Consider the following 16,174-nt stretch of genomic DNA (forward strand, 5'->3'; position numbering starts at 1 on the left):
GCAAGGTTTACTGGGAGCTGGAGGGATTGCTACCTAACCAACAGTTTCCTCGTCGTCACTGATGAGGGTCTCCCGATCTCTGCTTGAATTCCCGCAGTGGGAGGATTACTACTTGAGGGGCCTGCTCAATGGTTAGACAGCTCTAGAATCTAAGAGGTCTCCTTCCATTGAGTTGAAATCTTCATCCCTGTGACGTCTACCTGCGGGCCCTAGTTCCACCGTGAGCAAGAGAAAACAGGGCTACATCGTTTTGCTGAAATGACTCCTTCTGTATGCTTTGCGTTGGAATCCCCTGGAAACGGAGTCAAAACATACATTCCTGGGCCCCATTCACTGAATTGGGGCACGTTAGGGAAAATGACAGTATTGCCAAGGTGATTCTTACCTGTGTTAAACTTTGAGAACCACAGTGTCTGATCCTCGTGGATTGGAATGGCCCAGTGTATGCTGACTTTGGTTGCGCTTCAGGGTTATGACACATACCATATAATTCTTCGGTCCTTTCAGAGCCATAGTTTCATGTGACGTTAACTAGTGAAATTCCTTTCGAAGCGGCTTCAGCTCAGCCATTTTCAAGCCAAGTGACTCTGGCCACTTGGGAGGCAAAGTGTGATCCTATAGATTGTGACCACGTACCGTGACAGGAGATGGGAACCAGCCCTACTGATGTGATTTGGAGTTCACTGGGGGGTCAATTCTGGAGTTCTCTTTCCATTGGATGAATGTCAAGGGTCTTGCCAGTGCTGTTCACTGCTGCCTGAGGAGTCTCCTCTCTGAGGAGAGCCTAGTAAAGGGCCTGGCACGTTGTGAGGCTTGACAAGGGGTAAAGGAATGTTTCTGTCCCTTTCCCCAGGCTCGCTTCTCTTCTGTTTGACTATCTTTATGGAGAGTAGCCCTCGATGGTCCAAGGCAGAGTAAGGATTTGTGGCATTGAGTGTAACCTTAGAACAGAAATTTTTCTCTACATGAAATCCACTGAGGATTCCATTGTTGGCTTCTTGGGTAAATAATCCCTGGCCTGCCTGTCTCACTACCTCATTGTGAAAATCAAACGAGGTAATGGAGGTGAAATTGCTTTGCTAACTGCAAAGCTCTGTCCTCAGGGGAGAGATAATGATGTGATGAGAACAGACTATTTATAAGTTAGGTAAATAGCTAAGACTGCGTGCTTAGCAATGCAGAGACAGCATGCAGAATTTAGCTTTGGGGATGGATTTCTCCGCTCCCAGGACAGGCTGAGATGACTCCCTGATTCTCCAGGTTCAGACCTTGCCCAAAGCTGGGACACTCACCTGGCTCCTCAGAAGGCTGAGAATTTCGGCCAGCACTTCCCAGAGAACTTCTTGTTTGTCTGACTTGGCTCTTGGCTGTTGTCCTCCGTTACCCACCGTCAATCTGCCTGATAAACAGGGGTTTTTTGTTGACTTGGGGAATCTCTAGGGCTGTGTTGTCCTATAGGGTAACCATTAACATTCCAAACACTCAGTAGCCGTATGTTATAAATGGAATACTTTCATTATTGTAGAAAGTTCTACTGGAGAAAACAGCTCTAGAGCTCTGTGAGCCTTCTGTCTGGAATAAGGCAGCATATGCTTTCCTTCGGACTTACGAAGTGTTATCAACCAAAGCTCAATAATAAATAAGGCAATTCTGACGGATGTGCCATATAAGTCTTTGACATTTCCACGCACAACATATTCAGGTTTAAATAGGGAATCAATTGGGGAGGAAAATATGAAGATAGAGAGAAAAAAGTGAGAAAGAGGCAAAGAAAACTAAAAACCAGTAGGAGAAAAGCATTTTTTTCCGGGCTATTACTTTTTGTTGTTTCCTTGATAAATAACAATGGTCAGAAGTTATCCTTGTATTTAGTTGCTGTTTAATTATCTACTACCTGTGCCCCCAGCCGGACTGTCAGTACATAAGGGCAGGTAACATGTCTATTTTATTTCCGAAAGTTCCCCGAGGGTATAGCCCTTTGCTCAGTTAATACCCTTATTGGTTGACTGGATGGACGCTCTTATCAAATCCCGTTAACCACCTGGAATAGGTATACACAAATAAGTTTTCACCCCTTAAAAAAAAATATTCATGAATCCCATAACCGGAGTCCTTGTTTTTTTTCACTGTGCTGCTGCTTCCCAACTTTCAATCTCAACACACCAGAATTCCCCTTTTAAACAGAGGTTTTCACACCGCGGTCTAGATTACCCATGGATGAGCCAATAATTTAGGTGTGCCCTTACTTTGGATCCTGAGAGGTTTCGGCTAATGTTGGAAAGCTGTTTGACATTTAACAGCCATTTTGTGGCCTTTACCTTGAACTCCGGAGGTTACACTTGGATTCAACAGTTAGCTCATTGTTTTGAGCCAGTGCAGACTGAATCTGGGTGAATCGAAGATGGTTTGAGGATGACCTTGCCTCATATCCTGCAGCCTCCACCAGGGCTAGCGGCATAATTTTCAGGGTCCCTTGGTCAAAGGCAGATAAAGGCTTCCACTGAAAGTATTAATATATAAAGCCTTTTTTTTTTTTTAATCTGCAGTTTCTCTCTTAACTCGTCATGGCATATTTTCTTTGCTATTTACCTGTCCTCTAATAGGAAAGTAAAATTTAATTTTAAATTGTTGCCAAAGATTTACCATTTATAGTACCCAAAGCCAGTTTTAAATGCAAACATGAGAGCATTTCACTTGTATGGAATCACCAAAATGACACGAACCATGCAAATCGTATCTGACAATTCAAGGGTGCTTATGGACTTTGTTTTTACCAGCCAGTGCACAAAACTCATGCAAGTGTTTGTACCTCACCTCTTGAGAGTACACACATTCCGCTAACACGCTACCTTCAGCTAACTGATGAGTAAAGAAGGACTAAAAGGGAAAAGGACTAAAGGACTAAAAGGACTAAAAGCCGTGGTTGGCCATATCTCATCCTTTCTTTCTATGTTGATATTTTCAGCAGAAGTGGTTGGCAAATACAAGACGGTAGAGGATTTTTTGGTGGTTCCTCCTCGTTCTTCGAGCAGCACTGCCTTCCTCCTGCATTTGCCAAGTTCTGGTCAGATGGAAACCGTGGCCTTCAGGGCTGTCTGTGTTCCCAGTTAGTCAGTCGTACACGTGTTGATATGAAGCATGAGCGTAGGATTCTAGTGGACCTATGATCTGTGGGAATTCAGTAAGACTCACTGGTAAACATATTGTAGAAATTGCTGACCAAGAGACGATGGAAAACAGGAAAAACACTTCCTATATATGATGTGTTCACCTTGTATTTGCTCTGAGGCATACTTTAGGCATGGCGAGTCGACCAGAATCCTGTGCTCATGGGGTATCATTAACGTTTTGAGGCAGCAAGGAACTATGGCGGACACACACATGCACCTATAGCGTCTGCTCGCCAGTGCCCCAGATATCACTGGTGCATGTTCCGTTGTCCCTCAGACTTCACAGGTTCAAAGATAAACTTACTAAGAATTTCAATATGGCAGCAAACAGAGCATTAAACCAAGACCTGGGTTTCTGTCTGGCTGCACTGCTCACACAACCAGGAAGCTGGCCTGTCCCTCGTCCTTCCCAATCACAACCTAAAGCAGCTCTCAGGAAACATTGCTCTTGTTGAGAGAACACCAGGAAAACAGAATAACAACATCAGAAGAGCTCCCCTTAACCTGAAGTTTAGTAATCAAGTGGCTTAAGCTGCCCTCCAGGATGCCCTCTTTTGGGCCGAAGTGCTGAGGCCTAAGCATTATTCCCTCCACGGAGACATTTTTCAAGGAAAAGTTCCCACCTCTGACTTAGAGGGAGGTGAACTTGAGTTATGAAGCCAAACGCATAATGGCTGTCGTGCAGGGGGTTGGCACACCTGGGTTTTAGTCCTGAGACTTGTCACTTACTATTGATACAAATGTTAACATGTGACCAGACATTTCTGGGTCTCTGTTCCTTCATCTGTAAAATGGGAATACTATGAGAACCCATCTCCTAGGGCTTTTGTTAAGGTTAAATACGAGACTGTATGTGCAGAGCTGAGCCCAGCTCCTCTTACACAGAAAGTGCTCAATAAACGGAAGCTGGTGTAACTGCTGTTATTATAATTGTATATATAACATCATTCATATCTTGGTTAACAAACTTCTCCAGTTATTTTTTCAGCTTTCCTGATAAGCATTTCGTAAGAAATGAGTCAATAGAAATCTCTGTGCTCTCTAAACACTGCTCCCACGCAAGGAATGCCGCCCTCCCTCAACTGGAAGAAAAACCAGGGATGAATTAAATTAAATTAATCACACTGTTTATAAATAATTGCTTAAGCAACAGGAGACAAGACCTGTTTCCTGTGTACATTATGCCTCGTGCTGAACAGTTGGGACTGTTATTTTGAATATGCCTTCTGGCTTTTAAATTACCTGTCGGCATTTCTCTGACCCAATCTAAAACGTGCTAACCATGCCGAACAAGCTGCGTACGTTGTCTGTGCCTTTGGTGTTCCTCTTTTGCCCTGCAGGTGCTGGACTTGGTGCTATGGTTTTGAGGTTCCGTGTACCAGCCCTCTGAGACTGGCGCCCACAATAAAGAGGGGTCAGGCATGCCACTCTGCAGGGCAGACTTCGAAACCGCACCCAGCTCCAGAGACGCCCAGAGTGGTCTGGGGTCACGAATGGAGGCAGGGTGGTGTGGGGTTCCGACCCTTGACCCTGGATCACACTAGAGCTACTGGAGAGCTGTTAGTACCTGAGCCTGGGCTCCACTGGTAGAGATTCGATATAAAGGGTCCAGTTGGGGACCAGAAATGCTTCTGTTTTAGGAGGTCAGGAGTACTGCAGTATTGAGATCCCTTGGTTCGGTGGCCAGAGCAGGGAGCCTGTGTCGGTCACCAAGGAGACATTGTTTCTTTCAGCACCAATAGAACAGGGAAGTGCCTTCAAGTTTAGGGCTCGTTCCATGTCTTAAATACTGAGCTAGTGCGGGCATAACCCATTAGTTCTCAAATGGGGACAATTTTGTAACCCAGGGGACATGTGGCGATGTCCAAAAGCGTGTTTGGTGTTCCTAACTGGCGGGGGCTCCTGACATCAGTGGATTTCGGCCAGAGATGCTGCCGAAGCTTCCAACTATGCATAGGGCAGCCCCCGACCCCATTGCAACAAAGAATTGTCTGGCCCAAATTGCAACATAGTGCTGAGGTTGAGAAACCCTGCTTGAAACGGATTCTCTGGGCTTCGCAACATAGACTCTCCTTACCAGTGACAGGCGACAGCAAGAGGGGCCTTTTACCAGCGCCAGGGGACAATGTATGCTTTTACCTGCCCACTGCAGTGCCCTTCACCACGCGACTCCTCTTTGTTTTTCGTTTTTGTTTTGTTTTGTTTCTTTATTTTGAGAGAGACCGAGAGAGTGCAAGCAGGGGAGGGGCAGAGAGAGAGAGGGAACCAGAGAATCCCCAGCAGGCTCCCTGCTGTCAGTGCACAGAGCCCGATGTGGGGCTGGAACTCATGAAACCATGAGACCATGACCTGAGCCAAAATCAAGAGTCGGACGCTTAACCGAACTGAGCCGCCCAGACACCCTGCCACGTGGCTTCTCTTAACTCACATCCATTCCCAAGATGAGACAAGTTAAAAAAAAACCAAAACCCTGTAGAACACGATAACTGGTGTCACTTCTGCGAAGCAGGGCCCGGAATTTCTGTGGTTACGGTGCCGGCAGTAACCTTGCTGAAAAGCCCTTTCCACCAGGCAGGCTCTGTGAGCTTGTTCTCTTACAGCATGTACTTGGCAGGGACACAGCCCTCCCGATTTAGTCGGAGCAGCTGTTCAGGAAGGAATTGCCTCCAGAACACACCAAGAGACCCACCAGAAACCCATACTCCTTGGAAACGTGTGTTCGGTCCACGGTGTCAGGATGCAGGTCCCTGGCCCATAGAGGCGGTAAAGTTCCATCTTATACTGAGTGTCGACAGACTGGAGTGTGTCCAGAAAAGGGTAAGCACCATGATCTCCCTTGCAGAATTCAGGACCTAGGAGCAACAATGTCAGGCACAGGGGAGGCTGAGCTTAGAGCTTAAAGGAAATCATGGTCATCAGCATTTTTTTTTTTTTTTTAATTTATCTGAGGACCTTTACACGAAAAGGGGATCTGGCTTGTTCTTCAAGGTTGCAGGGAGAGAAGTAGGGACAAAAGACTGAAGTTTTAAGAGTACGTGTTTCAGCACAACATGGCATGGACTGCCTTTCTAGGGTGTTCCTAATAAGGGGATTAAAGTAGACAAGAAGTAGAATAAAATAGGAGAAATTGGGACAACCACCAGTCACTTAGAAGTGGTGATCAAGGGGTGCCTGGGTGGCTCAGCCAGCTGAGCGCCCAACTCTTGATTTTGGCTGAGGTCATGATCGCATGGTTCATGACATTGAGCCCCACATTGGGCTCTGCACACTGACCACATGGAGCCTGCTTGCGATTCTCTCTCTCTCTCTCTCTGCCCCTTCTTGGCTTGCTCTCTCTCTCTCCCTAAATAAATAAATAAACATTAAAAAAAGAAGTGGTGGTCAACATTGGTCACTGGAAGCGTTGACTTGAATGAGCATGGCGGAGGAAGGGGCCGGAGGTCTAAGGAAACGCCCTCAGATCCCTCCTTTGTGGTTGTGTGAGTTACGGAACTGCAAGAAATCCTCCCACAGTGCAGCTACACTCGGGAGGGAGCAAGACCTACCTCAGTCATTTTATTTCATTTGGTTGGAGCTGGAGACTTTCTGGAAAGATGGCCAGTGGGAAGAAATGTGCCAGAGGTAATAGTGTTAATGTCAAGGGCCATTCTGTTTTGGTTTAGGATTCTTCTGGCAGTCTGTGGACGGGAGGAAGTTTAGACGTACCTAAGGAAGAACTTTATCCCCAGGCTGTATAGATGCTCCGTGCTACATAGCTGATTCAGTGCCTGTGATTCCGTGTGAGGAAAATATTGTCCCATCCACCCATCACGATAAATTTCTATCACTTGAGCCCTTAATATGAACATAATTACTATTTAAATATGTTTAGGGAGAAGGAGCCCTAGGCTGAGATTAGAGAAACATCCCCCTCAATCTGGTATTCATGTTCTTCATTTCTCGTATGTCAGGGCCAGGACTTCAGGCTCTGGAAATAGCAAGGCAATATCCCAACCTGGGAGGAACCAGAGTACTGTAGAGCAGTTTAATATCATGACCAAATGCATAGGACTTGGTATTTGACAGACCTCAGTTTGACTTCAGGTCCTGCCACCTTGAAGCTATGTGACCCTGGGCAAGTTACTGGCCCTTTCTGTGCCTCAACTTCTTCCTGTTCTAAATGGCCCTTGCTCATAAAAGTGTTGTGAGGCTTGTGTGAGATACTGTACATATGGATCCTGGAACACAGCAGCTATTGATAAACTAAGTTCTCATTGTCAGCATCAGCATCTTTCGAGGCGAAAAGTCAGAGACGCAGGTTAGCAGAACGAGCCTCCTGTCACGCGAACGCTGGTTCGTTGTCAGAACAGGTGGTGGAGGGAAGCGCTTCGGTGCCAAAATCACCATAATAGCCTCCTGACAAGGGGCAGGATGGTTCCTGAGCAGCAGGCTCAGAAGTACCTCACCTGCAAGGATATGGGAGCCGCGGCGAACGGAGGCATGCAGCAGGTTCTAGCTGCCGTTCTGCTAGAAGCACTGTGACGTCGTCTCCAACCCCTGCGCGAGGAGACCCAGTGAATAGCTTCTGGTTATAGAAACAAACAACTGTGTGTGTGCTCTGGGTTAGATTCAAGCCAAGAGCCAAGAACCTCCTTTTCAGAAAATGATCTCTGAACGTCTCGTCTCGTTTCCATGCCTATGTTAGGTTATTTTTAACAAGATTCTTAGAAACACTTCACAGTTAGAATTGTTCTTGGAGAGCCTTTTATTCTCTAAGAAACGAGCGAATCTGTGTTTTGATCAACGTGACAAACAAATATATTTGGAGCCTGCTCCTCTTCCTTTTATTCTTTTGAGACCTTCGTTTCCTTCGCTGGCTGGTATAATGTAATTTGTTCCTGTGTTTGTGAATTGGCCTTGCGTGCTTTAAGTTTCTGCCTCTGGAGAAAGGAGTATGTGTGTGTGTGTGTGTGCGTGTGTGTGTGTGTCCATGTGTATACACATACGTCCCTGGGCACACACACCTATACATATGTGATTGTCACATATAATAATATATGTCATATATTGTTGTAATATAATATATTGTCACGTATAATAGCCAGTTGCGTTAGGAATAATTTGGTTTCCTAGTCTGGACGTTCCCCCTCGCGTTTCTCCTCCTCCTCCTCCTTCTCTATCATCGTCATCGTAAGATCTACCACTTACTGAGCACTGGTTTTTATGCGACGCATCTATGTGGAGTGTGTCACATGCACCGTCTTACTGAATCCTTAATATACTCTATGGAGGAGGTATTATTATTTCCATTTCACTGATGAGGAAACTGAGACTCAGGTTAATTTGGCCAGCGTCTTACAGCTGGTGAGGGTTAGGACCAGGATTCTCACACATGTTCATCTGATTTCGAAGCCCTTGCTGGAAACCACCAAACTGTGCTCCTTACTAGTGAACGGAAAACCCTTGAAAGAATATAGAATTTTTGGTTCTTGGACGTGAGAAGGCCTTGAGAAGTGATCTGACCAAATATTCCAGCTAATGCAGTGGTCTCTTCTGTAGCTTATCTGATAAGTAGTTTTCAATCGCCCCCCCTCATGAGAGGCAGCTCATTATTATTCAAAGCAAGACATTTTATTGTTGGAACAACCCTAGTCGTTGCAGATTTGGGTCAAATTTTACTTCTCTATATCATAGCGTCATCAAAGCTTCGAGTTTTATAGCTGGAAGTGATAACAGAGCTCGAGCAGTCCAGTAGTTTTTAAACACGTTTTTGCAGATGTGGAAATCTTTTGTTCAAATGGAATCTTCCTTGGACGTGTGAGCAATAAAGTATAACTGCTTTGATCACAACAGATGCTTATATGGGGATGTGTGTGCACAGAGCCGTGACCATCGACCCCATCCCTCCAGTGTCTCCTGTGGCCACTCCATGGGGTTGTTAGTCTTGTTAAGAGATGCCTGAAATAGACTAGCGAACCCAATATTTTACAGAGAAGAAAATGAGGCTCCAAGATGTAAGATGTTTAAGACGATTCTGCTGTATGAGCAGAACAAAGATCTGAATCCAGGTCTCAGAACTCTGAGTCCTTCTCCCTGATTCATTCATCTCTTGCCTTTTTATTATATGCCTAATGTGGGTCAGGCACTGTTTCAGGCAGTAGGGACACAGCAGATTTCTAGATAGGCAGAATCCCTGCCATGAAGGAACTCACAATTGAGATTGTATCATCCCATTTCTTTTTGATGGTTTGAGCCCTTGGAAGCAGACACACACACACACACACACACACATAATCAGGCCATCCTGGGCAACTTTCTCTGCATTCAGTCCAGTTTGTCCATGACTTTCCAAAAGAATGGACTCTAGAACTGAACTCAAGGCTATTCACGTATTTGGTGATTTGAGGGTGACCTTTCCTTGACAGTATTGCAAATTCTAATTTATTTTTTCTGCCTCTGGTTTTCTTTGGGGACAATGTGTAGAATATAACCAGAGAGAGACAACCTATTTCATATGTAGCATTCAAGAGGATGGAAAGGCCATTCAGACCTGTGGGATTTGAAACTGTAAATGCCAGCTGGATTGAGTTCTAATAGAACAACCTTGAGCAACATATAGTGGGACTTGTAGTGGACAGATAGTGAAGGGCATAGAAAGCCCTCCTGGCCTCACCCAACCTGGTTGTCCAGCTCATTTCCCTCAACTCTTCCCCAGCCTAACTCCCTGCGTAATAAGCATGCAAGATCGATCAGTTTTCTGCAGATAGTGAGTTCTCCCACCTCTGGATTATTTCTGCTGCCTTGAATGCTCTCTCTCTCTCTCTCTCGCTTTCCTGCCTGGGACAAGCCTACTCATTCTTCAAGGCAGCGTTCCAACACGAGCTCTCTAAACTTTCCTGGTCCCCACCCCCTCAATCTCTGAGCAATAACTAATCACTTCCCCCTCCGGGCTCTCTTACCACCTGCTTCTCCTCTTGAAGCTTAGTTCACCCCGAAGGATCGGAAGTACTCTTATGCACCTGACACATTCTCTACTCACCTGGGCAGCTTCCCAAGAGCAGGCCATTTTCTTACCCGCAGGGGCTAGGACCCGAGGGTGCCTGTTGACGGAAGGTGCACATTCAAGGTGCATGCTGGTGCAGTGAGACGCCAGTTAGATCGCCCGGTTCCGATCCTGGCTCCACCTGGTGACAGATGTTTGACTTGGAACAAGTTACTCGGCCTCATTCCAGTCAACCAGAACCTGCAAATAGTAGAACCTGTGTCGGGAGATTGCTGTGAAAGTTATGTAAGGTAACCCATGATGTGTTTAGCACAGCAAATGGCACATAATAAATTGTGGCTGTTTTTCTTGTGGGTCCGCACTTGTAAAGCATTTTCTTCTAGATATTTTCAGGTTCAGCCACATTGAAATAGTTCGGCAGAAAAAGCTGTCAGTTTGATTCCCCAAAGGCTCAACGTTCTGATCCTTTTGTTGGTCATTTAGGAACTGTGGTAGGCAAGGAGGGGGGAAAAAGGTCTCACCAGGAGAATGGTTTGACCTCAGTCTTATGCGCATATGAGAGGTAGGGCGAGAGGTGCCTCAGGATTAGAACAAGCCGTACCCACTGATGGACCTTGCACTTCGGCATACTGAAACACAGACACATCTGAGGCCAGGGGTGGGGTGAAAAAGCTCTGGGAATACATTGTGTCCAGAGCCAAAAGTTAGTTAGGCATTTCAAACTGCACAAACTCAGCTATTTGGGTCTTTTCGACAAGTAGCAGAAAATAGCAGAAGGGGTGCTGGCCTGTGGTTTTAGAGCCATCACCCTGCAGACCCATCCCTTTATGTCCTTGCCAAGACTCTGTGTTCACTGCAAGTCCATTTTCCCATCTGTCTGATAAGAACTTTTGTCACTTGCCTGCTACTTTCACAACTTCTACTGTATCGGCATTCTACCCATGCTACCATTTATCTACTACTTACCTTTAAATACATTTTTTTAGGGGCGCCTGGGCGGCGCAGTCGGTTAAGCATCCGACTTCAGCCAGGTCACGATCTCGCGGTCCGGGAGTTCGAGCCCCACGTCAGGCTCTGGGCTGATGGCTCGGAGCCTGGAGCCTGTTTCCGATTCTGTGTCTCCCTCTCTCTCTGCCCCTCCCCCGTTCATGCTCTGTCTCTCTCTGTCCCAAAAATAAATAAAAATGTTGAAAAAAAAATTTAAAAAAAATAATAAATAAATAAATACATTTTTTTTAAATGCGTATTTATTTTGAGAGAGAGAGAGAAAGAGAGTGTGATCAGAGAAGGGGCAGAGAGAGAGGGAGGGAGAGAATCCCAAGCAGGCTCCGCACTGTCAGCACAGAGCCCTACGTGGGGCTCAATCTCCTGAACCGTGAAATCGTGACCTGAGCCAAAATCAAGAGTCAGACGCTTAACCAACTGAACCACTACCGTTAAATCCATTTTTAATCTGAATAAATGTATTTGTAAAGGAAGCTGTCATGACCTCGAATGCAAAACCATATAGAGAAGATTGTTTTAAATATAGTGCAATGAAAACAAAATCAGTTATTATTTGTATAAATTATTATCACGAAAATTTGACTTGATCCCATTGCTTGCCAAAGACTGTGAGCCTAAGGCCTGCTCTCCATGTGTTAGGTATTAGAAACTTGTTAAAGCCAGAGGGGGCACCAACTGAGTCTTTTTCTTCAAAATAGGCAGAATGATCTCCCCCCGACTCTCAAAAATAAAAATAAATAAATATAAAAAATATGTACTTAAAGGGGGTGCCTGGGTGGCTGAGTTGGTTAACTGTCCAACTCTTACTTTCAGCTCAGGTCATGTTCTTATGGTTCGGGGGTTCGAGCCCTGCATCTGGCTGCACACTGTCAGTGCAGAGCCTGCTTGGGATTCTCAGTCTCTTCCTCTCCCTCTGCCCCTCCCCCGCTTGTGCATTCAAGCATGTGCGTGTTCTCCCTCTCTCAAAAATAAAAGAAATAAATACTAAAAATATATGTTTTAAAAATAAATGAATAAAAATAAGCAGAATAAGTTAAAGAGATATCAGACACCCTTACTATGATTCAGATTATTTAATTCTGTGCCCACTGTTTGACACATTCCCCTGTGGATCACACCCCATGTTTGGAAAATACTGGCTCTTCCATAGTCAAGATTCTATTGTGGTTGATAATGAATCTAAAGACAAATGAAGAAATTGACCTAAGGCATTGCCTTTTGAGCGATCGAACTTACTGATAACATAGTGCAAGCCTGTGTGTTCACTGTTTATAGACAATTCAATTAGTTTCAATAAGCTAATTGTACCCAAGGATTTTATTTTTCCATCACATAAAGAACACCAAACTTCGCTCTTTGCATATTTTTTAAAGTTTATTTATTTCTATAGAGAGTCGGGAAGGAGCAGAGAGAGAGAGAGAGAGAGAGAGAGAATCCCAAGCAGGCTCCACCCTGCCAGCTCAGAGCCCAACTCAGGGCTGGAACTCCTACACCATGAGATCATGACCTGAGCTGAAATCAAGAGTCAGATGCTTAACCGACTGAGCCATCCAGGTGCCCCTCCTTTGCGTTTTTAACTTCTCATTTTTATGATTCATTGCCAAGTCTTATTTCATCATCAATGTCATAAAAAGCCAGAAGTGCCCCCTGATCCACTTGGCTAAAATGCACTGCTGTGTGCATTTCAGGGCTTCCATTCTGATCTCTTGTGGACCACCACTGAATGCCTCATGTTGTAGCTCTGACCCTTCCCACTCACCTGTACTTTCCCTTTGAAGCCCCCTAAGTGTCTGACCCAAAGCACGGCCTCAGGTGTGAGTACAATACTGGATATCCACCTGCTCAGAGAATCTTCTACTCCTATGTGCATAGGAATTAGCTGAGAGCATTTTTTTTAGAAATGAAGATGTTTGCTCTCCCCACCCAACCCCTGACCTCTCACCCCTGCTGACAGAGGTCAGGAGTGGATCCTGGGACTCTGTATTGATTGTAGGTTCCCAAGATAATTCTGATACACATAACCTCTGGACACCACCTTGCGAAAGATGACTTTGCCAGTCTCCTTCTTCTGGAACACAAGTAATTGTAGGTCTGTTTCATCAACTGTTCGTGTTCAACTTCGCCACAAAACTCTTCCCTGCACACAAATGACTTCCACATTCCCCGGTGGACAGGATTCCTAGTTTGGGAGGCAGAATGCTCGATTTGTAGTCCTGGATCCCCCTCTCCCATCCATCAGCCCATGCCCCTACATTGACCTTCTTCTTCTTCTCACATTGAAATGATAACCCCATACCCTCCTATCTTATGGATTTGTGTAAACGATTAAGTATGGAAAAAGATACGAAAATGCTTTGTACATCGTAGGCGATTTTACTAAAACCATCAAAACAAGAAATGGCACTTGAGGAACTCGTGTGTTAAAATGTCGGAGGTTCTTTCTTAATGAGGTTTTCCATCAGGGATTTTGAGCGGCTCTGCCAATGTTTTGCCTTGAGCATATGTTTGAGGAGAGACAGTTGTGGTCTCGCTGCATTCTAAGTTGTGGCATTTCGGCTGTCCTAGCCCATCCTCCCCAGATACATTTAACAGCTTTGCAGGGTGATTTCACAGATTCAGAAATTGAGGTCTTTCAGCTTCTTTAATACAAACCAAAAATTAGCCTCCCCGTGTTTCCAGCGAAACCTCTTCCCTCCGTACGGAATATAAAGTATCAGATACTAACACTAGGATATTAAAAGCCAAATTCAAGCAATTAGCCACAGCTTTGGAGAACAGTCCCACACACAGCTGGTGCCCAATCAGAAGGTCTGGATCTGTCACCCACCATCTCTGCCTCTCATAGAATCAGAATGTCAGAGCCACAGAGGATCTTCTAGATCATCCTCCTCCTCATTTAGCGAATGGGGAAAGTGAGGCACACGAAAGGGAGTAAGTCATGAGAGGAGGCACGTGCAGATGAGCGGTAAAAAGGCATTAGTTCCCAGGTCCCTGCGTTCTGGCTTCCGTTCACCTTGCAATACTCTGTGCATTCAATGGGAATGCAGACATCCAACAGTGGTTCCATGGTCATCTCGATCTTTATTTCCGACGCTCTGGAAGGATTGTATGAGAGAGCCAGTGTAACCTTGAGAAACGCTTCTGGGAGAACCTCCTGCATTCTCCCTGACTGCTCTGAAGCCTTCCACATACCCGACTCCGTAGCTCTTGTTAGCCCTTATCTTCTGCACGTTGTCCGTCCTCTGTCCTCGTTCTGTGCTGTCTCCTCACCCAGCTCCTCTCTTTGACTATGCCCTCCTGACTTTTCTCCTGCCTTTTGCAGGACTTTTTTCCTTTTCAGCTTTGTATCCCCAGTTGCCCATCACGGAATATACATGTGCCACTTGGCAAAGATTCTCTTTTAGGGGGCAGGAGGGGTCTCCAGGAACGAGTCCTGTGTTAACATCCCAGTCGCACTGTGTTTCAGTAAAAAGAGGAGCCACATCACCCTGCAGGCTTCCCACAGGTGGAATAGATACAATACAAACCCCTGCACATGCTCCTTTTACCCTGGAATCTGTCACAGTGGGACAAGGAAATGCTAGGGCAGCAGCACGTGAACACTAGACTTAGCTATGACAGTTCTCGAGACAACGAGTAACAATATATCAGGACAATTAAGAGCACAGACTTTGGTATCAAAAATGACCTAAATGTAAGGTCTGATCCTACCATTTATTAACTGAGTAAATTTGGGGAAATTATTTAAACTCTGTGAAACTCGGTTTCCTCGTGTGTTAAATGGGCACAAAATACAAAGATTAATACACATATAACACACTTAGCCTAATGCCTGGCTTGGTTTTATTGTTGCTGATGGTGGAAATAAAAAGTGTGATAAAAAAGGAAATGTGGCTAGTGGGAAATGAGAAACCCTTCCTTCCTTCCTTCCTTCCTTCCTTCCTTCCTTCCTTCTTTCTTTCTTTCCTGGTCTCCTTCCCTCCTTCCTTCCTTCCTTCCTTCCTTCTTCCTTCCTTCCTTCCTTGTCTCCTTCCTTCCTTCGTCCTTCCTTCCTTCCTTCCTATTCGTTTTTTTTTCTTTTAATAGATATGTTTAGTGATCAAGACATAAAAATGGAGGGAGGTATATGAAGACTTGAGGTTGCATCTTGAGTTATCTAGAGAGCTTTTACTTGAAAATAGCATAGAAGAAGGAATATATAGCCAAGGCTGAATCAAAGCTATGTTCAGAGCAAGTAGCAAATCCAGAAATAGTTAGATCTCAATATTTAGGGAAGAAATCTTGCATATTCTATTGAAATAAGAATAGTCTTCCATCCGGAAAGACGAGAATATTATAGGGAGAAGGTTGCCGTCCAGGATTCATGAAAAATATTTAACTGTCTCTGAGCCAAGATGTATTCTATCTCAGGGGATTAAAGGAGCTAGTTGATAAGATCTCTGACTGGTGCTCTTTTGAGGGCGGGGGAAATGAGGGCAACCTGGAGGGAGACTAGTAAATATTGCCCCAGTTCTTAAAAAAAGACTAAAGCTAGACTCCAGAAACGGTAGACTCATCGCTTGAAATAGACCTTACCAAAATGCTAAGACAGCTATTACACAAATGATTTGTGAGGAAGAGTCAGCGTTGTTTCATTAAAAAAACAATTCATGCCAACTAATTTCATTATGAGGACAGATTTACCACGGGGCAGATTCATTTCTGCAAAGCTCTGGATAAAGCCTTCCATGGGTGGGTTTATTCTCAGGCCCACTGAGTGTGAGCTGTTCCCGGGGAAGGCAGTCTGTGCCCAAAACAATTCTGTTTTAGCCCTGCCCTAATCAACAGGGTCGTTTTGTTTTTGTTTTTGATCCTCCCTGAAGACCAAAGAGCTAGAAGGCAGAATGACACTAAACTGAAAGGTCTAGGTAGCAATAAATTATCTGATCTTCTGTGTGCTTGTGAAATCCTTAAAGTCTAGTTGGAACAGGTGCTAAATGATCGCATCTTGAATGTTGCGATTTAGAATGACCTCAAT

At 45.0% G+C, this 16,174-nt stretch overlaps 1 protein-coding gene across 6 annotated transcripts in view; it reads left to right on the forward strand.

The window, feature by feature from the left end:
- Positions 1–16,174, forward strand: part of HTR4 (5-hydroxytryptamine receptor 4) — a 174,750-nt gene that overhangs the window by 128,570 nt on the left and 30,006 nt on the right. The gene's annotated exons all lie outside the window — the stretch shown is intronic.

Source organism: Acinonyx jubatus, chromosome A1 (genome assembly GCF_027475565.1).
Source record: "Acinonyx jubatus isolate Ajub_Pintada_27869175 chromosome A1, VMU_Ajub_asm_v1.0, whole genome shotgun sequence".
Taxonomy (NCBI): domain Eukaryota; kingdom Metazoa; phylum Chordata; class Mammalia; order Carnivora; family Felidae; genus Acinonyx; species Acinonyx jubatus.